Source organism: Podarcis muralis, chromosome 9, assembly GCF_964188315.1.
Source record: "Podarcis muralis chromosome 9, rPodMur119.hap1.1, whole genome shotgun sequence".
Classification (NCBI taxonomy): domain Eukaryota; kingdom Metazoa; phylum Chordata; class Lepidosauria; order Squamata; family Lacertidae; genus Podarcis; species Podarcis muralis.
Window position 1 is genome coordinate 45,674,615 of NC_135663.1, and position 27,891 is coordinate 45,702,505.

The 27,891-nt window shown below is 45.2% G+C and overlaps 1 long non-coding RNA gene across 1 annotated transcript; it reads right to left on the reverse strand.

Moving 5' to 3' along the window:
- Positions 1 to 3: 3 nt before the first annotated feature.
- LOC144328881 (uncharacterized) lies at positions 4 to 6,463 on the reverse strand. Its single transcript, XR_013394232.1, has 3 exons — positions 6,214 to 6,463; positions 359 to 431; positions 4 to 22 (listed from the first exon to the last, which is right to left on the reverse strand). It is a non-coding gene; the product is annotated as an uncharacterized LOC144328881 (long non-coding RNA).
- Positions 6,464 to 27,891: the final 21,428 nt, after the last annotated feature.

A 27,891-nucleotide genomic window follows, 5' to 3' on the forward strand; every position in this document is an offset into this window, starting at 1 on the left:
ATCGACTTGGCCTCCAGATAAACTGGACAATGGTTAAAATACAAAGCAATAAAAAGAAACAGTTTTTTTATTATGCTATTTAAAAACATCACTATAAACACTCTAAAAGAGCACTGACAAAATCTATGGCACTAGTTTTGCCAGTGGGACATTGATATGTAATGCATTGTTTCTGTATAAGCTGATCTGATTAGCTTTGCTTATTGAGGTTTGGCTGACTACGAAAAAAAAAGGGGGAAGCCATACAGGTAATAGATCTTTAGCTTAGTTCTGTTTATTCAAAATTCCTAAATATTCTCATGCCACTATGTGGCTCGTACTGATAAGAGAAAGAGTAGATGTCATAGCATAAACATACCAAAACACTCCAATTGAAGTAGATGTGTCTTAAAGGTGCTTGACGTGAGCTGGATCTTGCCCTTTGTGCTCAGCTGCATTGGAAACACATAAGAGTAAAGCAATGTTATATAAAATTAGCAAAAATCAGTTACAATACTACACAAAGGAAAGGTTGGTTTAAGAGTGGCTAATTTGAACGTTCTTAAAAAGCAAAGGTTTTGCCTTCCTTTCTCATGCTTGTTTAGAATGTCCAAAGCTGAACCTACATGATGCATCTATGACTCTCCCATTTCCTGCCCCCAAACATCTGAAGCCACGCTAAGACAATAGATCTCTCAAATCCCCTGAATTGCTGGTAAACAGATGGGCCTGTTTTCAATATCAAAGTTTCCTTCAGCATGAGAGATAAATAAGGTGGCATATTACTTGGTAGTATTGCACTGATTAGTATGATATTCTCTCCTCTTTCTATGGTTAATTCTTCAAAAGTCTAATCAGTTCTACAAACACCACTACTCGGTCAGTGTCTTAAAGATGAGCCACACAACCCCCAAATTGGTTATCAGCACACACAAAAGTCAAACTACACTTTAATTGGCTGTGCAACAGAGTCATTGTCCAATTGCTTTTCTCTTGCGGTTAGATCAATTTTTCAACACGCGACTGATATTTTTGTCTGTTCGCTTCATCAAACACTGAGAATTGATCCGGCTGTAATTAAATGGAGGCTTTCCCACAAAGTCAGAAGTAATTGGCTTTGAATTTGCTGCATGCTCAGATCTCTTACATGAACCAGATCTCAGTTAAGTCACAATTCAGCCCCGCTTTAAAGTAAGTAAATCAGAGTTTTATCAGTGAATTGAGAAGGTAGAGGACAGGTGACAGAAACTGCATGTTCTGCTTCTTTCTATTTTATCAATCTGAAAGCAGTTGAGGGATAACTGCGACCTTCATTTCCCCCGTTACTTCTAGGCAGAAACAAAGATAAAACAGTCTTAGAGGCATGACAACTGTGCAATCTTTACAAGAACCCGCCTTTGTTTCTTTAGCTGTATATATTCACACTGCAAGCAGTGGTGGGATGTCACAGCACATCAGAATGGAAGAAAAGATTCTGTCTCGAGAATGACTGCTCCCCGCTTAAAACGGGGGGCGCCCTTTGCATGGATGCGCGCAGCCCCTAGATCTGGAGCGGCTCCATCAGCATAGGCTTGGCTTTGCCTTCCCTCAGGTGGGATACCTGGAGGTCTCCGCCTACCTCAGTCAGTTGTCCAATCCCACCTGGGGGAAGCGTTGCCAAGGGGACCAGGCCAGGTAGGGGAGGGATTACCTGCCCACACAATAGAGGGAGGATCGAGAAAGAACAACAGAAAACTGTCTTTCAAAATGTTTTCAAACAGTGTTATGCCTGTCTACTCAGAAGTCTGTCCTACAAAGTTCAATGGGAGTAAATTCCAGGTGTGAACAGCACAGCAGCCAAACTGATTTCCCCTCCCAATTTCCTAGCTTTCTACCTTCAACACAACCACATATTCTAGCAAAAAGATACTTAACCTAATGTTTGAAGCTTCCCTATTGTAAAAATAAACCAGGATCCATTTAGTTAAAATGTAACAATGAATCCGTGTGCATGCATGTGCTGAGAGAATCAAAAGATTCAAAAGTGCTTGGATGCTGAGCGGTCTCTTTTATTGAATTCATAGAAAATAAGTCTGTATCAGCTGAGAAAACACAGTTATGTTCTACTATCTGCTTTACAAACTGCAAACAATTTTATGGAAGTAGTTCTTTATGCTCCATCTCCTTGCTGAACATTTTTCCTTTGTACATAAAAATTATTCTACGTATTTATGTTGAGGGGCGGGAATTAAAATCCTCATTTGATTATTCACTGCAGCAGCAAATGATCTTCCATATAGCAACGATTTCCCTGCTGCAAAGAGAGTATCCCCACCTCCACCCACAATAATCCAAGACTTGTTACCATACAGAAGGACTGTATTATCTAATTTTGCATCCTTCCTATTTAGAGTTGACAAACAGGTTTGTGTGGGAAGCTGGCATGGGAAAAAAACAACTGTGTTCACACAGAACAAGCAAGAGAGAAAGGGAATGTATTCACAAGACTGATACTGACACTTGAAAAAAACACTGTTCCAAGTAGTTGAGTACTGGAAATCTACTGATCAGTTTGAAGGCATGCAGCTTCTTGTTTCCTAGAGGTTTAAACCTGGTGCATGTATAGTGAGGAAGTCCCTCCAAAGTATCCCTACTTTGGTAGTTTAGACCACAGGTGTACCTAGGCTCCTTTGCAACCTTGGCAAGGAGCTAGTAGCGCCATCTGACTGGGGAGGGGGCCCCACAGGGCTGCTGTGACAGAGCCAGAGTAGAGAGGTGCGATTTTAACATCCTTGGTGGGGGCCAACCTAACCAACCCCTAGGTCAGTGTTTCCCAACCTTTTTTGGGCAAAGGCACACTTGTTTCATGAAAAAAATCTCGAGGCACACCACCATTACAGCCCCGTGACGTCAGCGCGCAGCGTCACGCCGGGAGGGACATGAATTGCTAGCAAATTACATAATCACCTCCTTGAGGGCTGGCTCATCTTCTCCGAAGGCAGAACCCCATTAATTAACAGCACAGACTCACACCATAGCCAAGACGAGGGGGGAAAACCTCAGTCATGCACAGTCATGCACATGTGGGGGCTAAATGAGGACGAAGACCGGGCAGAGAGCAGGGTTCAAATCACCCCACCTGGCCAGGACAATCCCTGGGTGCTCCCTTGGGCCACTCGCCTGACCCACCTCGCAGGGCTGTTGTTGCGAGGATAACACGGGGAGAACCATGAGCGCCCCCGGGAGCTCCTTGGAGGAGAAAGCAGGCGATGAATGCAATGCACGAAATATATGAGAGGCGACCAGGTTTTGCAGGTGAGGGGCCCCCGCCAGCCTCCGCTTCCAACACCCGGCGCAACGACGCCGAAGTTTCCCCCCGGGCTCGGCTCGGGGAGCAGCGCTGCTCCCCCCCGGCTCCCCTTCGCCCTCCCGGCCCACCCCTTGGGCCACTCGCCTGACCCACCTCGCAGGGCTGTTGTTGCGAGGATAACACGGGGAGAACCACGCGCGCCCCCGGGAGCTCCTTGGAGGAGAAAGCGGGCGATGAATGCAATGCACGAAATATATGAGAGGCGACCAGGTTTTGCAGGTGAGGGGCCCCCGCCAGCCTCCGCTTCCAACACCCGGTGCAACGACGCCAAAGTTTCCCCCCGGGCTCGGCTCGGGGAGCAGCGCTGCTCCCCCCCGGCTCCCCTTCGCCCTCCTGGCTCTCTCTGCCGCCCACTGGGGACCCCCCTCACCTGCCAAGTCCGGAGCGCCGGTGGAAGTTGCATGCATGCATGCAGGGCGCCGCGTTGCCATTGCATTGCACTGCACTCCATGCAATGCCTGCACGCATGCATTGCCTTGCACGCCCGCCAAGGGGTCTCCCCGCGGTCCGATGCGTCCCCTCCGGCGCGGATGCAGCATTGCAAAAATAAAACCCCCCCGACGCAGCCCTACCTGGGGGGCAGCCTCCGCCTCCACCGCTCCGCGGGGATCCCCGGCCTCCATCCTGCCGCCCGATCTCCGCGGGGGCGCAGGCAGGCTGCGCGGGGTCTGCGCGGAAGAGCCCCTGCCCGCCCGGCCGCCGCCGCCGCGCTCATTCCATGGCCGGGAGAAGAGCGCTTCAAACAAAACGCCCGGCCCGCCAGGCCACACTGGGAAACGTAGTTTGCGCACCCCGCGGGGGCGCGGAGCCCAAGGGCGAGGGGACTACGGATCCCGGCAGCCCCCGCGCCGGGGACGGAGGGGGAGAGGCCGGGTGCAGGGATGGAGGGACGGGTGGGCGAGCGAGTGAGTGGCAGCCGCCAAGCCTTGGCCGAGAGCCAGGAAGGGCCTCCCCGGAGGAGGAGGAGGAGGGAGGCGCAGAGCGGGAGGGAGGGAGGGAACCCCAGGGGTCATCTAGTGACGGCGCCCCAATCGAAAATTTGACTTAAAAAAAATAAATCTTTCAATTTTTTAATTTTTCCCGCGGCACACCAGGCAACATCTCGCGGCACACTAGTGTGCCGCGGAACAGTGGTTGGGAAACGCTGCCCTAGGTACACCCATTTTAGACTGCGATTCCTTGATCCCTGTAGTAGTAGATATGCGTGGAGAGGCCAGGAATGCTTCCAGGCAGAGGCTTACTATTGCAAACGGGGTGTTAGCAATAGCTTCTTCTTCTTTTTTAACGGTAGTGGGCTTTTCCAGAAAAGGTAAATCTGGATTAAGTAAGGGAAAAATACAGGCTGCCATTTTTATGTCAACATTATGTGGTGTCTGAAAACAATGTGCCAGAATGAGGGGCACCACCTCACAATAAACACCTGTCTGGAAGGTTCTAAGAGCAGCAGAAATACAGGTTACTCGCAGGCATACAGGACTCCCATATGCCTATGTAGCCAGGCACTGTGAAGAATGGTACCTGTTCGTCATACTGATGTTTGTGACTGGCTGTAGCACCCGCACCTGTGATGGGCAAGCAGAAAGACTTCAGGAAGCCTCTGTAAATATGACTGTGGGGCACACAGGGCTGCTTGGCTATAAGTTTGGATTTTGAGGGCAGAAAACATCCCAGCAGGACTCTGTTCCACCTTGCACTTTCTAGAGCTGTGGTTGCCCCCAGGGGGGCAATTTGATTTTTAAGGGGGGCAATTCGAGAACGTTTAGACCAAGTTAATGGTCTTCTAGGCTTCCTCCACGTGAATAGGAGTTTGCTTTTTAAAAAAAATAATAAGTATTATATGTCACGGGTGCAGGGCAGCAGGATTTTAGAGATGCTTAGGTGGGGCATAAGGGACGCGGGTGGCACTGTGGGTTAAACCACAGAGCCTAGGACTTGCCGATCAGATGGTCGGCGGTTCGAATCCCCGTGATGGGGTGAGCTCCCGTTGCTCAGTCCCTGCTCCTGCCAACCTAGCAGTTCGAAAGCACATCAAAGTGCAAGTAGATAAATATGTACTGCTCCAGCAGGAAGGTAAATTGCGTTTCTATGTGCTGTTCTGGTTCGCTAGAAGCGGCTTAGTCATGCTGGCCACATGACCCGGAAGCTGTATGCCGGCTCCCTTGGCCAATAAAGCGAGATAAGCGCCGCAACCCCAGAGTCGGCCACGACTGGACCTAACGGTCAGGGGTCCCTTTACCTTTACCTAGGTGGGGCATGACCATAAAAAGGTTGGGAACCACTGTTCCAGAGGCTCTCGAAAGGGCCTTTTGGTATTATCTGCTATCTGATCCATTTTAGCTGAAGAAGCATCCTCTGCTATTAAGAAGAGACCTCCTCCAGGCACCCACGACCCTTGACCTGTACCACTTTCCCTTGGCGCGCTTGCCCATTCCTTTCCCATTCTAACCATTTCCCCTCCTCCCTGTGCCGACTCTGCTGCAGGATCCCCACCCGGAAAGCATGGTCCACGTGATTAAAAAGAGCGTCTCTGAACATGCGCAGAGCGCGCGCCGTCGCATTCCCACAAGGGGTAAACAGAAGCTTGACAGGCGGCGGCGGAGAGGTTGAAACGTCAGCGCTGGCTTGCTTCCCCGCGCTAGTTTAGCAGCAGCAACAACAACAACGCCAACAGCCGCTGCTGCAAAGCGTCCGGGATCCAGCAAGTCTGGGATCTGCGTGACGCGCAAGGGGCGTCCGCTCGCCAACCTCGCTCTCCAATGTGCTGCTGCTCGGCCCGAGAGGGGGCTGCCAGCTCCGCGGTTGTGCAGCCGGCAGGGAGAGGGGGAGCTCCGGCAAAGCGCAGCGGCGGAGCGCGGCCGAGTCGCCCGGCCCGGCGCCATACTAACCTTCGCCGCCAATGCTCGCCGCTGCCAACCGGGCCCTGGCGCGCCTGACGAAGGAGCCGCCGCGCCGCTGCCGCCGGGCTTTTCGGGGCCCGCCTCTCCGTCGCCAACTGCGGCCTGCAACGCCGAGAAGCCGCTTGTCTGGCCTTGTCCCTGGCTCCCCTTCTGGGCATGCACGCGCGCAAGCTCGCTTCCAGGGAGCCGACCTTGATACGGGCGCGAAGAAGCGTCAACATATCCCCAACTCAAATAATGCGGGTGGGTGGGAAGGAAGCCGCTCCTCCCTTTGACTTCATTACCCCCCCCCACACACTTTCTGTATACTTTCCAATTAAAATTTAACACCACGCTAAAAAAACACACCGAACATTAACAGCAGAGTTGGATCTGGACCAGGAAAAGGAAAGTTTTTCTTTCGGCTGCTTAAAGCTCACTAGCAAGAATCAATGTACGCCGGCATGCTGTTGAACATGTGCAGAGTGCTACCTTTCTCTCACTGTCGCTAAAGCACACCCGGGCCCAAAATAAAAGGTGTATGCTACTCGTATGCTGTTGAACACGTGCAGAGTGCTGCCTTTCACTATTGTCGAACCACACCCAGTCCCCAAACAGCCTAGATAAGCGTTATTGGCTTCCCGAGAACAGATGGTGTAATTTTTTGTCACAGTATACATTTTATAAGATGCTTGCAATGTGTTTTATTTAATTGAATTCCCTTACACGTTTAAAAAAATACCTGTACAGTACGCTTTAAAACAGATATCCGGTTAGCTGATCACTCTAAAACCCAAAGGGAAAGCTATTAAATGTTTCAACATTTAGAATGAGTGGAGCATGAAAGGTTAAAAAGCTGGACATTCCTACCATATGTATTTATGTGTGTTCACTTGAATTAAACATTTTTATCACCAGTTTTTGTTCCAAAGTGATGGGGGGGGGGGGGAAGAAAAGAAAATTGCCAATTTTCAAAGGGATTATGTGCCAAGACTTTACCCAAGGCAGTTTTTAGGATTTAATTTCAGTGCTGTGCCAGCAGGCTCTCAGTCAAGTCCTGTGATACGAAAACGGTTTTTGTTTCTGTTCTTTTAAAGGCATATAGTATGTGACCTAATTCTGCAGGAGATTTCAGGTTGCCTTCCTATGCTCTGTTTTTGCACTCTTGCTTAACCTTAAAATAAGTCATGTAATTTTGCATCGTGTCTGATAGTCCATTTGTGGTCTAATTATTTGTTCCCTTTGACCGCTAGATGTCGCCTATGCACCTTAGTTTGGAAGTGTGTGTGTGTGTGTGTATGTGTAAAAAGACAAGTTCCAAGCAGAATTGTGTCAGCTTATTCCATTTGATAGTAATTGCTTCACTGCAGGCAGTTTGTGAAATGGGAAGGAATGAGTCCCGCCTGAGCTATTACCAGGCTGAATTTCATTGGAAGGGTTAACTCCAGTCAGGAGCCATTAGCAGTTAGCGAAATAACTAAATACAGAGTATATAGAATGTGATATTGTTAGATTGCCTTCACAAATGTGTGCATATGTAAGGCTTGCTTTGACATCAGCAAGGAAGTGATAGATGGTAAGAGAACAAGTGTTATAGCATTATAAAGTCAAGAGAGTCCTGGAGTCATGTGACTGCTGGTGCTACTAAGCATTTATTCAGTATCGGAGCCGTGTGCTAGGCAACGCTCAGCACCCAGCTGGTGTTCTTTAATAGGAGAAACATGTGTATGGTCATCTTTAGCTGTTCATTGGGTTCTCTTTTAGCGGTTCTGCTGTGCAGCACAGCATATGAGAGCCACCTGCGAAAAGCTGTTTTCGCCTTTCGAGGTGTGTGCAAGAGCACAGCGAGTGGTCCTGTGACTTGAAGGTCTAATGATGCTATTTTTTTTTAATTTTAAAATTTAGACGTGTTGTGTTAAATTTCCATAGACTTTGTACATCGTGGCCCATTTGCAATAATGAAAATATTTTTCCATCCTGAAATTCAGTAATCTGTGTCCTATTTCTTCAAGGAAACAATAAAGGGCTGCTATTTTATCTCGGTTCTGAGTGCGTACTAAACTTCCTTTAACCATTTTATCCATGATGAGGAAGGTTAATTAAATAAATAATCCCAGTACAGTTTAATATTTTCATACACCTGACACATAATATTTTTTTGCAGCCCTGAAAGATAGTATGTTAACTTACAATCTTTTTTTTAAAAAAGCAATGATTTTCTTGATATTTCCAGGAAGAGAAAAAATATCTCTGGCATTTCCATTAACTACCTCCAGTTATTTTCTTGATAGATGTCTGCTACTTGTTTTCAGAATGCATAAATGCTTAGCCTTCATACATGCCTCATAGAAATGCTTGCTTGATTTCCAAGCTAGATTTTTTTTTTAAAAAAATAAAATCCTATGAACTATGATACCATCTGAGTGATTATTATATAAATGCTCGATTTTAAATATAAGTGCTCGATTTTAAATGTTTAAGTCAGCTCATTTGGAAGTACAGACCAACACTCAATACAAAATCAAAATAAAGTAGGGTTGCCACTCTTTTTGGGTCCGTGGGCTCATTTGCAAACCAGCAGAACTGTTGCTGGGCACCACGTGATGCTGCAACTTTCCACTCTCCCTGAAATACGACTAGGACCTGGGAGACCAGCGTTCAAAACCCTACTCAGCCTTGAACCTCACTGGATGACCTTGGGCCAGTCACTGCCTCTCGGCCTAAACACATGTTGCAGTGGGGTTTCAGTGGGGAGGAGAACCATGTACGCTACCCTCAGCTCCTTGGAGAGAAAGGTAGGATATAAATGCAGTGAATCATAAATTCATCCATTCAGTTTCTATACCACCCTTCATCTGAAGATCTTAGGGCAGTTCACATGATAAAAATACAGGATAAAAGAAGAAAATAAAGAGAACAAAAACCAATCAAATCAAAACAACCCCCCCCCCAAAAAAAACCCCACCCCACACATTTAAAATGCTGTATCAATCAGCCAAAGGCTTGTTAGAGAGGATGTATAATGACGAACCTCCCTGGGAGAGCGTTCAACAAATGGGAAGCCATTGTAGAAAACACCTGTTCTCAGGCTGCCACCCTCTGGACCTCTCATGGAGGAGGCCTATGAAGCAGATGAGGATTGCGGGGTCTGGGTCAGTTCATGTGAGGAGAGATGGTCCCACCCTATGATTAGGCTTGAAAACAAGCCTCTTCTTGACTAAAGATGGCATATTCCAAGCCTAATTTCAACAGGGGGTTGCAACTCTGGGCTCTTGGAAAGAGCCTCTGCTAAAACGCAGCTTGGTTTATGATTAAGTATAACACTTAAAATAACTTTATCAGCTTTGTAGATGATTAAGCCCACTGGATACAGTGGTACCTCGCAAGACGAATGCCTCGCAAGACGGAAAACTCGCAAGAAGAAAGAGTTTCCCGTTTTTCGAGGTGCTTCGCCAGACGAATTTCCCTATGGGCTTGCTTCGCAAGAAGAAAGCCCATAGGGAAATCTCCGGGGACCTCTTTTAAAATGCTGGCGGTCGGGAGCAAAGCCCTCCTGTCTCCGGAGCTTGTGGGGCGGGAGGTGGGGAGAAGGGCTTTTCTTCCCACTGCCAGCCTTCAGAACAGCCTTCTGAAGGCTGGCGGTGGGAAGAAAAGCCCTTGCCCCCCCCCCAGCCTTCAGAAGAGGTCGGGGGACAGACTGTCCCCGGACCTGGTCTGAAGGCGGTTTACATAGGAACGCATTGATTGATTTTCAATGCATTCCTATGGGAAACCGTGCTTCGCAAGACAAAAAACTCGCAAGAAGAAAAAACTCGCGGAACGAATTAATTTCGTCTTGCGAGGTACCACTGTACTGTTACCTAAACCTAATAGGAAAGTTGCTTAAGTCGGTTGAGCATGAGATGCTTAATCTCAGGGTCGTGCGTTCGAGTCCTACATTGGGCAAAAGATTCCTGCATTGCAGGGGGTTGGACTAGATGACTCTCATGGTCTTTTTCAACTCTGTGATTATATTCTATTCTACTAGCCATGATGGCTTTGTTTTACCACCACTATTAGAGGTGATAGGCACCTGAAATACCAATTTCTGGGCATCCCAGATGGGCAGAGTGCTCTTGCGTTCAGGTTCTGCTTGTGAGTTTCAAATGAGAAACTGGTTGGCCTGATCCCGCGAGTTGTTCTTATGTTCCAATTAAATGTGCATGGGATCATTTTTGCAACCATGGTAACTAAAATTTAGCACAAATTGGAAGGGTTTTAAAGTGATTTTTGAAGGCCAACTGAACTTATCACCCATTGAATTTGTCAGAGAAACAAATTTAGTAATTTTTGGGTAATGTGACGCACTAGTTTTTCATATAAATGATTCCACCCACCCAGGAGGAGCCATCAGTTGTACGATACCTCATATGCAATATAAAGAGCTACAGTCAGGAACATTTCACCACATATTGAGCTATTTGTCTAGAGAGCATTTACACTAAAGTATGTCCTTTTTCATAGTCTCCTTTGAGCACTTAACATTGTCATTGCTCATACTGTAGTTTCTTTGTTTCATTGATATATATATATATATATATATATATATATATGTTGCATTTGTTGTTTTGTTTTAAGCGGTATACAAATATATTAAATAATAATAAATATAACAAACCACTCAAAAACTTACAGCAAGCTGAAAAGGCAGCAGCATTTGGTAATGATTGTGTTGTGTCTACCTGCCCTCGATTCATCCGTTTGCTTCTCTCTAATTTGTGTTTTAACTGATCAGTTTGTCATGGCAAAGGCTTTGGGAGGTGATTCCTGGAGAATGGTTAGTGGATAGAACAGAAGTTATATTTTTTGGAGTGAAAAGCAAAACACTGTTCTAGCTTGTAGAGCACATGGGTCACAATCCAGACACTAACTTTTGACATGCTCAAGGGCTTCTGTGCATCCAGTGGGACTTCCCCCATTATGCAACGTGACAGGCAGTGTGGTATAGTGGTTATAGTCCTGGACTAGGACTTCAGTTCCTGGGATTCAAATCCCCCTTTGGCCATGAAGCTGACTTGGAGACTTTGCGCCATCATCTTGCAACCTAACCTACCTCCCAGGGTTGTTGTGAGGACCAAATGGTGGGGAGAGAGAACTATGTATGTCACTTTGATCTCCCTGGGGGAAAGATGGAATAGAAACACAAATATAAATTACTTTTATTATTATTATTATAAAGTAAATAAATACCACAAACTGGTTTCTGAAATTCTCCGTGTTTTTGCATACAGGATTCTGTTTAGAGAAGCAAAGGACACATGTTTCTTTGGATTATTGCTATGAGCTGCAAACTCAGGAAATGCCAGGGTAATCAATTCTCTCTCTTAGTTTTGAGATTGCAAATAGAATTGCTGCAGCTTGTCCTCTTTTCATTTCACCTCCAGTCTTCGTGGTGTGGCTGAAACCTTCACAGCATTACTACAGAGATGAGGAGCATTCCCTTGCGTGACTGGTTCAGTCATATTTGATATTTTATATCAAATGTAGGCCCCTTCATAGATCACTGCCTTGCCGTGGCGAAGGGGCTTGAAGAACTCAGAGAAACTATGAACTACGCCGAGCAGGGCACCCAAGATGAACAGGTCATAGTGGAGAGTTTTGACCAAACATGATCCACCTGGAGGAGGAACCGGCAAGCCACTCCAGTATCCCTGCCAAGAAAACTCCATGGACAAAGACAACAGGCATATAAAAGTCATGACGCTGGAAGATGAGCCCCTCAGGTCGGAAGGCGTCCAACATGCTACTGGGGAAGAGCGGAGGACAAGTACAAGTAGATCCAGAGCTGATGAAGCTGCTGGGCCAAAGCCGAAAGGACGCTCAGTTGCGGATATGCATGGAAGCGAAAGGAAAGTCCAATGCTGTAAAGAAAAATATTGCATAGGAACCTGGAATGTAAGAACCATGAACCTGGGTAAGTTGGATGTGGTCAAAAATGAGATGGCAAGAATAAATATTGACATCCTGGGCATCAGTGAACTAAAATGGACGGGAATGGGTGAATTCAGTTCGGATGACTATCATATCTACTACTGTGGACAAGAAACCCGTAAAAGAAATGGAGTGGCCCTCATAGTCAACAAAAGAGTGGCGAAAGCTGTACTGGGATGCAATCTCAAAAATGATACAATGATCTCGATACGAATCCAAGGCAGACCTTTTAACATCACAGTAATCCAAGTTTATGCACCAACTACTGGTGCTGAAGAAACTGAAATTGACCAATTCTATGAAGACTTGCAAGACCTTATAGAAGTGACACCAAAGAAGGATGTTCTTCTCATTATAGGGGATTGGAATGCTAAAGTAGGGAATCAAGATATAAAAGGAACAACTGGCAAGTTTGGCCTTGGAGTTCAAAACGAAGCAGGGCAAAGGCTAATAGAGTTCTGTCAAGAGAACAAGCTGGTCATCACAAACATACTTTTCCAACAACACAAGAGACGACTCTACACATGGACATCACCAGATGGGCAGCATCGAAATCAGATTGATTATATTCTCTGCAGCCAAAGATGGAGAAGCTCTATACAGTCAGCAAAAACAAGACCTGGAGCTGACTGTGGCTCAGATCATCAGCTTCTTATAGCAAAATTCAAGCTTAAACTGAAGAAAGTAGGAAAAACCACTGGGCCGGTAAGATACAATCTAAATCAAATCCCTTATGAATATACAGTGGAAGTGAGGAACAGGTTTAAGGATTTAGATTTGTTGGACAGAGTGCCTGAAGAACTATGGCTGGAGGCTTGCAACATTATACAGGAGGCAGCAATGAAAACCATTCCAATGAAAAGGAAATGCAAGAAAGCAAAGTGGCTGTCCAATGTGGCCTTACAAATAGCGGGGGAGAGAAGGCAAGCAAAATGCAAGGGAAATAGTGAAAGATACAGGAAATTGAATGCAGATTTCCAAAAAATAGCAAGGAGAGACAAGAAGGCCTTCTTAAACGAGCAATGCAAAGAAATAGAGGAAAACAACAGAATGGGAAGAACCAGAGATCTGTTCAAGAAAATTGGAGATATGAAAGGAACATTTCGTACAAAGATTACCATAATAAAGGACAAAAGTGGTAAGGACCTAACAGAAGCAGAAGACATCAATAAGAGGTGGAAAGAATACACAGAGGAATTATACCAGAAAGATATGGATGTCTCGTACACCCCAGGTAGTGTGGTTGCTGACCTTGAGCCAGACATCCTGGAGAGTGAAGCCAAATGGGCCTTAGAAAGCACTGCAAATAACAAGGCCAGTGGAAGTGATGGTATTCCAGCTGAACTATTTAAAATTTTAAAAGATGATGCTATTAAGGTGCTACACTCAATATGCCAGCAAGTTTGGAAAACTCAGCAGTGGCCAGAAGATTGGAGAAGATCAGTCTACATCCCAATCCCAAAGAAGGGCAGTGCCAAAGAATGCTCCAACTACCGCACAATTGCACTCATTTCACACGCTAGCAAGGTTATGCTTAAAATTCTACAAGGAAGGCTCAAGCAGTATGTGGACCGAGAACTCCGAGAAGTGCAAGCTGGATTTAGAAGAGGCAGAGGAACCAGAGACCAAATTGCAAACATGCGCTGGATTATGGAGAAAGCTAGAGAGTTCCAGAAAGACATCTACTTCTGCTTCATTGACTATGCAAAAGCCTTTGACTGTGTTGACCACAGCAAACTATGGCAAGTTCTTAAAGAAATGGGAGTGCCTGATCACCTCATCTGTCTCCTGAGAAATCTCTATGTGGGACAAGAAGCTACAGTTAGAACTGGATATGGAACAACTGATTGGTTCAAAATTGGGAAAGGAGTACGGCAAGGCTGTATATTGTCCCCCTGCTTATTTAATTTATATGCAGAATACATCATGCGAAAGGCTGGGCTGGATGAATCCCTAGCCGGAATTAAGATTGTTGGAAGAAATATCAACAACCTCAGATATGCAGATGACACAACCTTGATGGCAGAAAGTGAGGAGGAATTAAAGAACCTTTTATTGAAGGTGAAAGAGGAGAGCGCAAAATATGGTCTGAAGCTCAACATTAAAAAAACGAAGATCATGGCCACTGGTCCCATCACCTCCTGGCAAATAGAAGGGGAAGAAATGGAGGCAGTGAGAGATTTTACTTTTTCGGGCTCCATGATCACTGCAGATGGCGACAGCAGTCACAAAATTAAAAGACGCCTGCTCCTTGGGAGAAAGGCGATGGCAAACCTAGACAGCATCTTAAAAAGCAGAGACATCACCTTGCCAACAAAGGTCCGTATAGTTAAAGCCATGGTTTTCCCAGTAGTGATGTATGGAAGTGAGAGCTGCACCATCAAGAAGGCTGATCGCCGAAGAATTGATGCTTTTGAATTATGGTGCTGGAGGAGACTCTTGAGAGTCCCATGGACTGCAAGAAGATCAAACCTCTCCATTCTTAAGGAAATCAGCCCTGAGTGCTCACTGGAAGGACAGATTGTGAAGCTGAGGCTCCAATACTTTGGCCACCTCATGAGAAGAGAAGACTCCCTGGAAAAGACCCTGATGTTGGGAAAGATGGAGGGCACAAGGAGAAGGGGACGACAGAGGACGAGATGGTTGGACACTGTTCTTGAAGCTATCAGCATGAGTTTGACCAAACTGCGGGAGGCAGTGGAAGACAGAAGTGCCTGGCGTGCTCTGGTCCATGGGGTCACGAAGAGTCGGACACGACTAAATGACTAAACAACAACATCAAATGTAGGCAACTTTGACTGTATCAGGAAAAGAAAACATCCAGTTGCAAAGGTTTGTGCCAAAAGTAAGGGCCAGGACCTTTAAGTCATAATATTCAGTTTCACCATTTTCTACCAAATATATAAGCACTGCTTCCCCCAACCCCCATTCGAGAGATCCATTTTAGGTTCACTATAATTGCTATCTTTTACTTCAGGCTCTGTATACTCTAGCTATCAGCAGCATTTCTATTAGACAATGAGCCAGGAAAGACTTTTTTTCAGATCAAATTTTTGTCTTTATGGTGAAGCCAAAATTGGATGGAGCAAAGATCAATAATGTATCCTGCTAATACACTAAAATATAAATGAAATGAATCATAAGAAATGAAATTACTTTTCCTGACAACCTAGAGATAAATACTGTCCTACAAACCTACTGGCCTGTCAATTTGGATTTATTTTGTTAGTGATCCAGGAATACTATGCAAACCGTAATATGTGAGGCCATCATCTTTCAGTACTGGAATAGTTCGAAGCAAAACAGATTGTGGCTTAGGTTGTTGATAATCAGTAAGTAGATATAAATAGAATTTCATAATGAAATACGGTTCGGTAAATTTCTTCCATTGGCTCTGCCTGATCCCACGACTCACAACAGAAACATATATTTTAAAAACAACGAAGATTTTTCTAACAATGCTAGCCATAATATACTTATCCTCCGTGTGGTTGTATACTCTTCCTAAAGTTGTCCAAGTTGGTGGCCATCACAACAACTTGCAGTAGCAAATTCCATAGTTTATGCACTGTGTGAAGAAATGCTTCCTTTTGTGTGTGCTGAATCTCCCAAAGTTCAATACTTGTATTATGGGAGTCTTTTATAATAATAATAATAATAATAATAATAATAATAATAATAATAATAATAATAATAATAATTTATTATTTATACCCCGCCCATCTGGCTGGGCTTCCCCAGCCACTCTGGGCGGCTTCCAAAAGAATATTAAAATACTATAATACATCAAACATTAAAAGCTTCCCGAAACAGGGCTGCCTTCAGATGTCTTCTAAAAGCCTGGTGGTTGTTCTCTTTGACATCTGGTGCGAGGGTGTTCCACAGGGAAGGCGCCACTACCGAGAAGGCCCTCTGCCTGGTTCCCTGTAACTTGGCTTCTCACAGTGAGGGAACCGCCAGAAGGCCCTCGGTGCTGGACCTCAGTGTCCGGGTAGAATGATGGGGGTGGAGACGCTCCTGAAGGATAGTCCTTATCTGAAGGACTATCCAGTCCACACCAGTTTTAAAGGCTAAAAACCATAGGAAGATGCCTGCAGTTCCTAGTTCACATTTAGCACCTGGATAGCAGATGCTCAAGTCACCTGGTCACAGTATTTCTTAGCCACAATGGGAAGGGTGAGGAACCTTTGGCTCTCCAGATATTGCTGAACTGCATCTCCCATCAGCCCTAGCAAGCATGCCCAATGGCCAAGGATGATGGGAGTTGTAGTTCGAGGGTAACATCTGGAGGGTCAAAGATTCCAATACTGCACTATGGTGAAATGCACTTTCTTTTCACATGTTAATCTACAGTGATACCTCTGGTTACGAACTTAGTTCTGGAGGCCCGTTCTTAACCTGAAACCGTTCTTAACCTGAGGTACCACTTTCGCTATTGGGGCCTGCCGCGCGCCGCCACTGCACGATTTCTGTTCTCATCCTGAGGTAAAGTTCTTAACCCAAGGTACTACTTCTGGGTCAGTGGAGCCTGTAACCCAAAGTGTTTGTAACCTGAGGTGTTTGTATTCTGAGGTACCACTGTATATGAATAAATCAGCATAGGTTAATTTTATGTAGATTTGTGCCCCCCCCCCTTTAAAGCTATACATTGCCACTTATACTTTGCCCGAAAAGATAACCCCCTAAGCCACATGGGGCTTTTGTGAGAATTTGAGAAGTTGGGTGGGAACAGGCACCATGGGAGTAGGGATTTGAAAGGAAGGAAGTCTGTAGAGCAGAGCTTTCCAAACCGTGTGTCATGACACGTTAGTGTGTCGGCTGCAGTGTGTAGGTGTGTTGCACAAATGCTGGAAAGGAGTTAGTTTAACCTCCGGTTTGCTAGTGAAACCAGAATTAACTGTGTCGTGATATGATGCATGTCTAAAAAGTGTGTCGCCAACATGGAAAGTTTGGAAAGCTCTGCTGTAGAGAGACAAAGGCGTTCCAGAGAGTTCAGGAGCGATCTGGGAAGGCGAGTTAAGGCAATTGGTACCACTAACCTGCTTCTCTCTGATATGAGGCTTCCATAGAACAGATGGAGCTCTGCCCTATGTTAAAACAACAACCCCTCCACGCTCTAATCTCTGGGGGGTGTCTCCAGACTGCTACTAGTTTGTGGGAGGGATTTAAAGACATACAAGAAAAGTAGTTTTACACAATTAAAGCGGATTAAAGCAATCTGTCGCCCCAGTGCAACAAAGCCACTTAAAAATAACAACTGACTTTTTATCATGAGGGAAGTGAACTGTGAAAGGTACAGCAAAGTACGAGATCAACAAATGGTTAATGGGATGACCCTGCAAAGTAGATCAAGATTGCCTAGCCTCACCTAAGCGTTGTGCAAGCAGACCAGGATTAATGCTCAATACACAGGTCATGTGATGGAGCCCTGGCTCACTTTGATATAATGGTAGATGGAAATAGAGATTGGAAGAAGAAGAATTTGGATTTGATATCCCGCTTTATCACTACCCAAAGGAGTCTCAAAGCGGCTAACATTCTCCTTTCCCTTCCTCCCCCACAACAAACACTCTATGAGGTGAGTGGGGCTGAGAGACTTCAAAGAAGTGTAACTGGCCCAAGTCACCCAGCAGCTGCATGTGGAGGAGCGGAGACGCGAACCCGATTCACCAGATTACGAGTCTACTGCTCTCAAGCACTACACCACACTGGCAGGGGAAATGGCATTTCCTCTGGAATTTTGTTTCTTGGAGGGAATGCTTCACATTGCTCCATTGCAATGCTGACCGTCCTTACTGGAGGGAAAGAAGCACTAGGAGACAACTTCTGCAAATTCAAATAGATTTTGTAATCTAGTTTGAAAGAAAGAAAGAAAAAACTTTAGGTAGGAACCAGCCTTTCATCTTTATTTTCTGTTTAGGAATACTACCAGAGGTCTAATACAGTTAATTAGTAACGAATTCATTGTCCCCTCAGGGAACCTGAAGCTGTTATATGTAGAACCTTAAAACATCTGCAGGAAGCCAAACACCTCAGAAATTTTCAGAGCTCTGAGGCCAGCACTATGGAAAAAGAGGTGCCTTTTCTATGCCAGCTTTGTGGGTTTTTAATCGTCTAACTGTCAGACTTTAGAGAGAATAGATCACACTTTAGAGGCTAGATCATTACCATTGAAGTAAAGGCAATGGTGACTTAAAGAAATCTAAAATGTTGCGAAGCTAAAATGAGAATAAGAATCCAGCTAGTCTGAAAAATGTGAAGGCAGATCCTGAGGTTACTGGTAACTCTGCCTTTTAGATTTACTTGTCCAAACTGTCAGCTGAAAGCGAGAGAAGGGAGATGGCTAGATAAGGCCCAGTTTTAAGGGAAATGCCTCACTGGGTGATAGATGCATATAAAGTAGGAAAGAGAAAAATGGCTTTTGAAGACAACAAATGGAAATGCTGAAATATCATGGGAACAGAATCCCAGAGAGCTTTTCAAGAGCCTGTCTGGGTAGCTGAGAGTATCCCTTTGGTAGTGTTGTCTCATTCATGCATCAGTACTAATGATGTGGAACGTGGAGATGTTGGCAAGGCTGGCTTCAGGTGTGAGAGGGCCATAGGTGAAGTGCCTTCTAATGGGCCCTCACCTGGCTGCAGAGGCAGTCCTCTAAGCAGCACTGGGCAACTGGATCCAGCCACTCTTTTAATGTCCCACAATGACCTACAGTGATGTCAGGGGTATTGTAGGAAATTAGAAGACGGCTAGATCCATCTACCTGGCCCTGCCTGCAATGCTAGACTAGGGCACGCATCAGAACTGAACCCTTCCAGTGCCCTGGAGTCCTAGGTGCTGATTTTTGGTGGTTATTTACCAGTTTTTGAAATTCTGTTGTCTGAATTTTTATTTTTTCATTTTCTATTTTACATATACCAGTGAAATAACACGAACATATAATCCCTTTTGAGTCCTCCCTCCCGCATTGTGGATTGTAATATAATGATTTCCCCCTCTGCATCTCTCTCATAACTCTATTCCTATAAATCCTTTATCATTCCATAGTTCAGAATTTTGCTACAAGTTTTCTGTCAATGTATGTAGTTGTTTACAATAGTTTTTCAAATAGATTATAAACTTTCCCCATTCTTTATTAAAGACTTCCTCTTCCTGGTTTCTAATTCTTCCTGTAAGTTTTGCCATCTTGGCATAGTTCATCAGTTTTTTCTGCCGTTCTTCCTTGGTCAGAGTTGTTTGCACTGTTGGACCCCTCAAAATAAAAAAAACCGTGCTTCCTCCAAAGCTCTTGTGATGAGTGAGCTGTTCACGGAGCTTGCCGTTTGCTGCCATTCCGCAGTAACCTGGAAGTCTGGATTGTTAGAGGTATTGGTTGGTTGCTCGAGAGCAATCAGGCAATATGCTTCAATAAACTGTTTTAAAGCTTTCTTATTGATGATAAAACCCTTTAGAATGCAGGGCGCCTCTATTCCGTGTCTTGCTCATTCACTGGCAGAATATGTGAGTGGGCGGTCCTTAAACCTTCCCCAGCAGAGTAGTTTCTTGACGCCTAGTCTGTGCCTCCTGTCTCTGCGTGGAAGCCTACTGTGCAAGGAAGATGTGGGTAACGGAGGACCTCTCTCCTCCCCGCTTTGCTCAGGCAAGGTGTCCTGGCACCGCCTTGCCTCCTCCGAGCCCTCTCCTCTCCACTAGAGGCGTGGCTACCTTCCTCCGCTGAGGAAGTGCTCCTTCCCACAATCTTGGGGGCTCTCTGTAATACATCCGGCTTCTCCCCTCTCCCCCCTGAGCTGATGGCAGTTCCTTGACATGGATGAATTTTTAATCTGAGTGAGTTTTGGTTGGCCATAACAACAGCAGCAAGCCTTGCATATTTCATTTACATGTGAAGTCATTGGTAGTAGGCATTGTCATTTTCAGTGTTTTGACATATCATTAATGTGTACATTAAAACAACTGTGTGAAACTGTTCTTTGCATCCAACAATTATTGTGAGCAAAAGCTTTCAGGGAATAAATAATACATAGTGCATGAGCACTTGTAGTAGTGCTAAGGCACCTGCTTTGAAAGCCAAGGGGTATTGCAAAAAGCTAAACCATCAACACAGTTGTTGCTATTAAGAGGCAACAAAAAGTTGCCTGCAAGCGGAGAGCATCGTCCCACAATCCAAATAAATTTCTTCTGGAACCATCATGTGTACTTGACCAAGCCAGAAACAAAGCCCATTAATGATTTCCATTAACTTAAATGGGCCAGGCCCAAAAGAGCGAAAATGAAAACTGGGAAGGCGTATAAACCCGAGGGAGTTGGAATTACTAATCACCTTGACTATGGTAGTTGATTTGCAATACTATATTCTCTGTAGCATAGCAAATGCATTGCAAAGTGATTTTGATCTTATGTGTTGCTGTTACCCTGGAAAAATGACAGTCGGCAGTGGTCTGCAGTGGAAAAGATGCTCTTCATTTGTCTAACAAATAACCCATTCTGGGTTGAATTTGTTCTTTAATGAACAAAATGTTGTATGCTCTGTGGTTTTCAGTGACAAATTAAAAGCAGGCAGCTTGATCATCAGCGCTTTCCTTAGGTTTTTAAACAAGTTCATGTTTTTTCTACTATAGCTGAACTTAGAGCCGTGCTTTCCCAAAACTTTTGATATGTAGGGCACAGGGTTTAAATTGGAGGCAACCTTCTTTTTACACACACACTTTCTCTCCTGCCCTGAGTCTGCAAAGCTGAAGGGAAGCACATTCTGGCCTCAGCTGTAGGCCACTGGGCCACCAAGAGTCTGAACCTGCTACCTCTCAGGAAGAAGACCCACTGGGCCCCATCCACCAGCCAGAGAAGGGGCAGCTTGCAGGGTGCTTGATTCCCTCCTCCTTGGCTAAAAGAACACTTGGCTCCCTTGCCATTTGCTCCGGCGCTACAGAACTCAAGGGAGGCACTCACTAGCGCCTGCAGTTGGCGAAGGGTCTGAAGGCTGCTGACATTTCCATTTCAATCTGCATTTTATTAATTGCTGTGTCCTGATGAAATGCCACTGCTCATGCTGAAGTGGGTGTGATGTAGATTTTAAATGGATAGTTTTACATGTGATGTCTCTGGTGCAATTATTGTGTATACCGCCTTGTAAGATAGTGCCCCTGAATGAATGAATGAGTGAATGCAGTGCTATTTTTCTAGAAAAAGAGGTGCTGGAACTCAGTTCCGGTGATTTTCTGCTGAAAAAAAGCCCTCTGAGTGAATGAATGAAAACAAGACATTTTAGCAAGCTGATTGTCATAAAGGTATTTTGAATTATTTTCTTTCTGTCCTGCAAAACTGGAAACAGAAAACCCCTCCTCAGCTTTAAATGCATACACCATGTGATACCAGTGGGCACATTTCTAGTAAATGATCAACAATCTGTGCAAGCTTTTGCCCTTTCTACCTCAGTTTTTTTGTGCGAAGAAGAAGAAGAGTTTGGATTTGATATCCCGCCTTTCACTCCCCTTCAGGAGTCTCAAAGCGGCTAACAATCTCCTTTCCCTTCCTCCCCCACAACCAACACTCTGTGAGGTGAGTGGGGCTGAGAGACTTCAAAGAAGTGTGACTGGCCCAAGGTCACCCAGCAGCTGCATGTGGAGGAGCGGAGACGCGAACCCGGTTACCCAGATTACGTGACTACCGCTCTTAACCACTATACCACACTGGCTCTCATTGCAAAGCAAGCTTTAGTTACATTGCAAAGCAAGCTTTAGTGCGAGCTTTAGTTACAGACTGCACTAAGAGTACAGTGGACTTATAGACTAAACACATTGATTTTTGAAATGGTTTCTTTCCTTCTCATTTGAAATCCCTTGCTTTGCAATGTAGATTCCAAGCAAAGAAGCAAAGGCAAGGAGAGGTTTTGATGTATGCTAAGCCTTCCATTAGGATGTGCCTCATGGCCTACGGGATTCAGTCAGTTTCATCATTTTTTAAGCTGAAGCAATTGCTTCCTTCAAATATGTTGATGGAGTGGTGCAGGACCATCGATTGTTGCAGCCTGGAGACTATTTATCAGGTTTGAAATTTAGTGATGTATATTTAAAACTACAGAATGCCAGGACGCTTCACAAAACAACACTCTATAGATGAACATGGCCACGTCTGGGTACCTGGCTGAGGATTTTGAACTGCATCCAGACAAAGCAGCAGTAGAAACAGATGAGCATCCTGACAGGTAAGATACTAAATATAAAATGATGGCAAAACCAGAGTCAGTTGAAAGGGAGTTGAAGCTGTCCTATCAAATGGTAGGAAGCAGAGGAGACAGTGTTAAAGGGGCAGCCTGAGGGGTGCTAAAGGCATAGGTGGAGGTTGCAGAGCTGCATGGGTTAAGGCCTTGACCCCTGCTGCCACTATGCTCACTGGTCAGGCTGGCTGCAAATTTGATGAGCATCTGAAGTGGCCCAACATGTGTGGGCAACTTAAGACAAGAGGGAATAATAGGCGACATAGGAAGCTGCCTTAGGAAGTCAAGCCTTTTGTCTACTATTATCTACCTGGTGTCATCCTTATCACTTGTCTCTGGTGCATGAAGAGGGGCTTTAAAATGCTCATGGAGCTACAGAGGCTCCCCTATTTCCTTTCCTTGCTTTTGTTGCAATCTGGACCCTCTACAGTGGTACCTCCGGTTACATACACTTCAGGTTACATACGCTTCAGGTTACAGACTCTGCTAATGCAGAAAGAGTGCTTCAGGTTAAGAACTTTGCTTCAGGATGAGAACAGAAATCGTGCTCCGGCGGTGCGGCGGCAGCAGGAGGCTCCATTAGCTAAAGTGGTGCTTCAGGTTAAGACCAGTTTCAGGTTAAGAGCGGACCTCCGGAACGAATTAAGTACTTAACTCGAGGTACCACTGTAATGTGGTAGCATTGCAGAACAACTGAGAAAACAGGATAAATCCACTACCGATGAACTAATTTTTGTGTCAAAACATGTTGCAGAGTAAGGTAAAGGTAAAGGTACCCCTGCCCGTACGGGCCAGTCTTGACAGACTCTGGGGTTGTGCGCCCATCTCACTCAAGAGGCCGGGGGCCAGCGCTGTCCGGAGACACTTCCGGGTCACGTGGCCAGCGTGACAAAGCTGCATCTGGCGAGCCAGCGCAGCACACGGAAACGCCGTTTACCTTCCCGCTAGTAAGCGGTCCCTATTTATCTACTTGCACCCGGGGGTGCTTTCGAACTGCTAGGTTGGCAGGCGCTGGGACCGAGCAACGGGAGCGCACCCCACCGCGGGGATTCGAACCGCCGACCTTTTGATCGGCAAGCCCTAGGCGCTGAGGCTTTTACCCACACCGCCACCCGCGTCCCTCACAGCACCACTTCTAATAAAACACCAGTATGGTTAAAGAGGTTCAAATTAAATAGTACAGATTAAATAGTGAAGTTGGTTCAATTCAGTGTTCATGTTCATTCACAGCAAAGTATTCCATAGGTGTGCAATTTCTGCCCCTCATTCCAGAAATTTATTTTAACGGTTTAAAAGTATTTGTGGTATTCAACTTAGATTAGACCTGCTGAAACTAATGAACGTGGCTAAGTTAGGCCCATTCTTTTCAGTAGGTCTACTCTAAGTGAACCTTAGTTGAATACCACCCAGCATTTCAAAAAACTCTAAGCTTTGTACAGCCTAAAAAACAGACAATATACCATTAAAATATTAAAACAAAAAACACAGCATAAAACCGATAAAACAGCAATATAGGAACACATAAAAGAGACCAAAACAGAGATTCAGAGGATTCAGAAAAGCAAAACAGGCTCCAGGCTTAAGGGTCTGGGAAAGACTGGCCATATAAAGAAGGTACTAGCTGTGAGATGTCAACACCAGTAACCGTTTTGAGGGTACGTCTTGTAAAGAGAGCACATTTATTTCTCCAGCTGGAGCGGAAAAAAGAAAACTATGGCAAAGGTGCATTTATATGTTGAACAGTAAACCTGGGGCTATCATTAGGACTGGGAGATGCAAGTTGAATCAGCAGGTATTGCTTAGCTGCTGGTCATTGTGCATTAAAGCCACAATTGTGATTTTATGACTGGCCAATGAGTGCTATTGATTCGAGGGCTAACAGCATAATTACAGCAATTCATATTTATGACACCCTTTTACTGCACATAATTACCAGGCAATAATGACATGGTAGATGTTGAATGGTGGTGACCCACAGATGATTCCAGTGGCCCCATAGCATCACATCGAAGACCTGGAAAGTCTCTCCACTAATGTTTTCAAGGTCCACATATTCAGGATGTATTAGGAAGCAGAAAATCTTTGTGGACTCCTTTTAAAGTGGTATTTCCATCTGAAAGAAATAGAAGATTATACAGTCTTGAAGCTTAATCATAATAACAACATTATATATATATATATATATATATATATATATATATATATATATAGGCATTGCTTAATGCAAAATGCCTCTGAGCAACTTAGCAAAAACATAGAATATCACACATACATTTTTAAAAAAACACATAAGCATTATAAAACATGCACCGCCAACAAAACTCCACTTTAAGCAAAACTCCGAAGCAGACACAGAGTCTCCATTCAGCAAATAACAAGCCCAATAGTAAGCCACCAGCTGAGAAAAGATGCTAAACGCGTCTTTAAAGATGCACCAGAAAGCAATAATTACACAAAATAGATGAGCTTGCCGCAAGCCTGCCCCATTCACAGGCCCTCTCCATGGCAACTTAGCAGCAGAACAATAGTTTTCAAATTGTGTCTGGGGAACCATAGGAATCCTTGGAAGCTTACCAGAGGTTGTACAATGAGAAAATCAGCAATGGCAGATGGGTTTGTGACCTGATGGCCGAATAAAGAAACAGACACAGAGGCTGGGTTGAACTAGGGACACAATGAAGATTAAAAACCCATAAAATCCCTACAGAAGAAGAAGAAGAAGAAAAACACCACCACTGGTATTGGAGTGAGCCTTGACCTCAAGTAATAACCGCTGCCCACATCAAATGGGCAGTTTTTGCGGGGTCATGTGCAGCCCCCCCCCGATCGTACACGGCTCCCTAAAATACAACCTGGCTTTGCCCCTTCCCACGCTGGATACCTGGAGGTTCCTGCCTAACCTCAGACAGTTAATCAATCCCGGGGGGGGGGGGGAGGACATTGCCAGGGGAGTTGGCCAGGTAGGGTGTGACAGCCCTGCCCACACAATAGAAGGTGGAAATTATCTGGGAGTCCTCAGTCGGCTCCAGAGCTTCTCCCACCCTGCCCTCCCTCAGTTATGCCTTCTTTTGCAGGTTAACCTCTTATCCACAGGTATGCGGGTGCTGCTATGCCATTGGTTGCTGTTAAAGGACCAGGAAATAATTTCCCTGAATTGGCAGGTTTTGCCTTCCCCGTAGCAAAAGGTCACAACTTTGGTGGTTTCAGGCCTTGGGCAGAATCCTTTAGTCTATCTTCCGTGTGTGTGTGTGTGTGTGTGTGTGTGTGTGTGTGTGTGTGTGTGAAGTGGTGACCCATGCCCCCCCCCCCGTGGCAGCAATCCCAGGGTTCCCCATTAAAGGGGTTGTTTTGAGGGGAGTCATTGGCCGTACGCCGATAGGTTGTCAGTGGTCTCCCCTGCGTTGCGGCGAAATGGGGGGCAGGCTCTCTGCTTAAACATACGTTTTCCAGAGTCAGTCCAATCCCCACACATTTTGGATAGCCCTGATGTTCCCCAGATCCCTGACTGGGGACTGGGAGGGATAAACACCCAATGCCTAAGCCAAGGTCTTCCTACATCTGAATCTTTAATAAAGTTGTGGCCAATTTTAATCCCATAGCACGTTGTCATGAGTCACTATTCCACTAGGGAGTTGCCTGGGGTTGGGGGTGTGTGTCTCTGCCCGTCCATGCAAACTGCAGCCACTAGGGCAACCAAAACCCCTGCCTGCAGGAACCTGAGGCATGACTGTGTCCCACCTGCATCCCATTCCCAGGCCGTACCATGAAGTTAAGTAGGAAGGCCTATGTCGCTCCACACCCCTTTCCCCGGGGTCCCAGGGCTGATGCAGCAGTTTGGCCCCCAGGGTGGTCCTTATTGCATCCCAGAGCCCAGAGATGGAAGCCTGTCACCTTTAGAGGAGCCTAAAGGGAGTCACCAGGCTGAACACACAGCCGTTCATCACTCCACACCTCACTGCCAAAAGTTAAGACTGTTCAACCTAGTTAACAATACAGTAAACCATCTAGCACCACCACCAGCATGGAGTAGGTGAAAAAAGCCAGCCCACAAACAAGGTGGATCAGCAAACAATTCCTACTTAAGCCTCCACACATCCATCAAATCAGACTGAGAGGAAAGGTGAAGGAAAGGAAAGGAAAGGAAAGGTGGGTGCTGCTGGAAGGAGAAGAAGAGGGTGGAAGGTGGCTGCTCAGTCCTTCAGTAGGGCAGCCTATCTCACCCCACACTATGCACCAAACATGTGTCTGACTCCAGAGCAGGTCCGGTCTACCCAAGAGGAAAGGTGAGGTACCAGGGCAGCAGATCCTGCTGATCTTGATTCCCCCCCCCCCCGCTCCATGTTCCTTTTTTTTTTAATAAAAAAAAATACATCTTCATTGGTTTAAAATACAATCATACGATAAAGGTAAGTACAACAAAGTTAAGCACAAAAAAACCCCACAAGAATTCTCCACATCAAAAAGTACAAAAAGAAGTTTAAAAGTAACAAGAAAAGAAAAAGAACAATTAAAAGTACCAGATATTTATACAACATCATGTCTTATCCAATAATGTCTTCTGCAAAAAGCTTCCATTGCACTTTTTTATTGTCTTGATTTTATCACAAAGTTTATTTTATATCTTTTTCCATATATTCCTCTAAGATTTTTTCCCATTTATTTATTATACACATTTATTATACATGCTCCGTGTTCCTGATGTAGATCTTCCTTCACCCCTTCTTCCCTGGCAGGGAGAGGGGGTGCCATTTGGGGGGCTGCTTCAGGTGCCAAGATGTCTTGGGCCAGCCCTACTCTAGAGTGTCATGTGAGTTTCCCCTCTCTCTCTGCTGTCTGGCTGCAACTTTGCCCCCCCTCCTCGCAGCTGATACTGAGGTGGAATGGGCAGCAGAATGGGCCTTCCCAGAAACACAGCTTGTTTCCCACTGTTTATTCCTCCCAATGTAGCATGAACATAAGAAATGGCCCAATAGCATGTCTGACTGTCCAGCTCACTGTTTTCTACGCTGTCTGTCCGACGGAGAGCTAGAGGGCTCTCATTTCATCCTCTTCCTGAGCATTTTAGCTGGAGATGCTGGAGCAGAACTTGACACCACCTGCATGTGGAACATATGTTATTCTCCTGAACGACAGTCTCTCCTTCATAAAGAGGCATGAGATTTCAGGGTGTGTTTTGGCACGCACCATCCGTTCCAGCAAGGTGGTGGTAGGGATGGGGAAGAAATTTGATTCACGTTTAGAGGTGAAGCTACCTGATTCACACTTGCCAAAACAATATGTGAACCAAAGCACAGCCTTCCTTTGAAATTCACACGTCTTTGAATTTTTCACTGCATTTCTCCAGCCAAATAGTGTGCAAAAAATGCACATACTATGGTAAAGTGTACATTATAATGCATATATTAGTGAAAATAATACATAAAAATACACTATAGATTCGCAAAAATGTGTATATTAGGCAAAATTGCACACACAAATATGTACATTAAGAGATGGTGACACTTAAA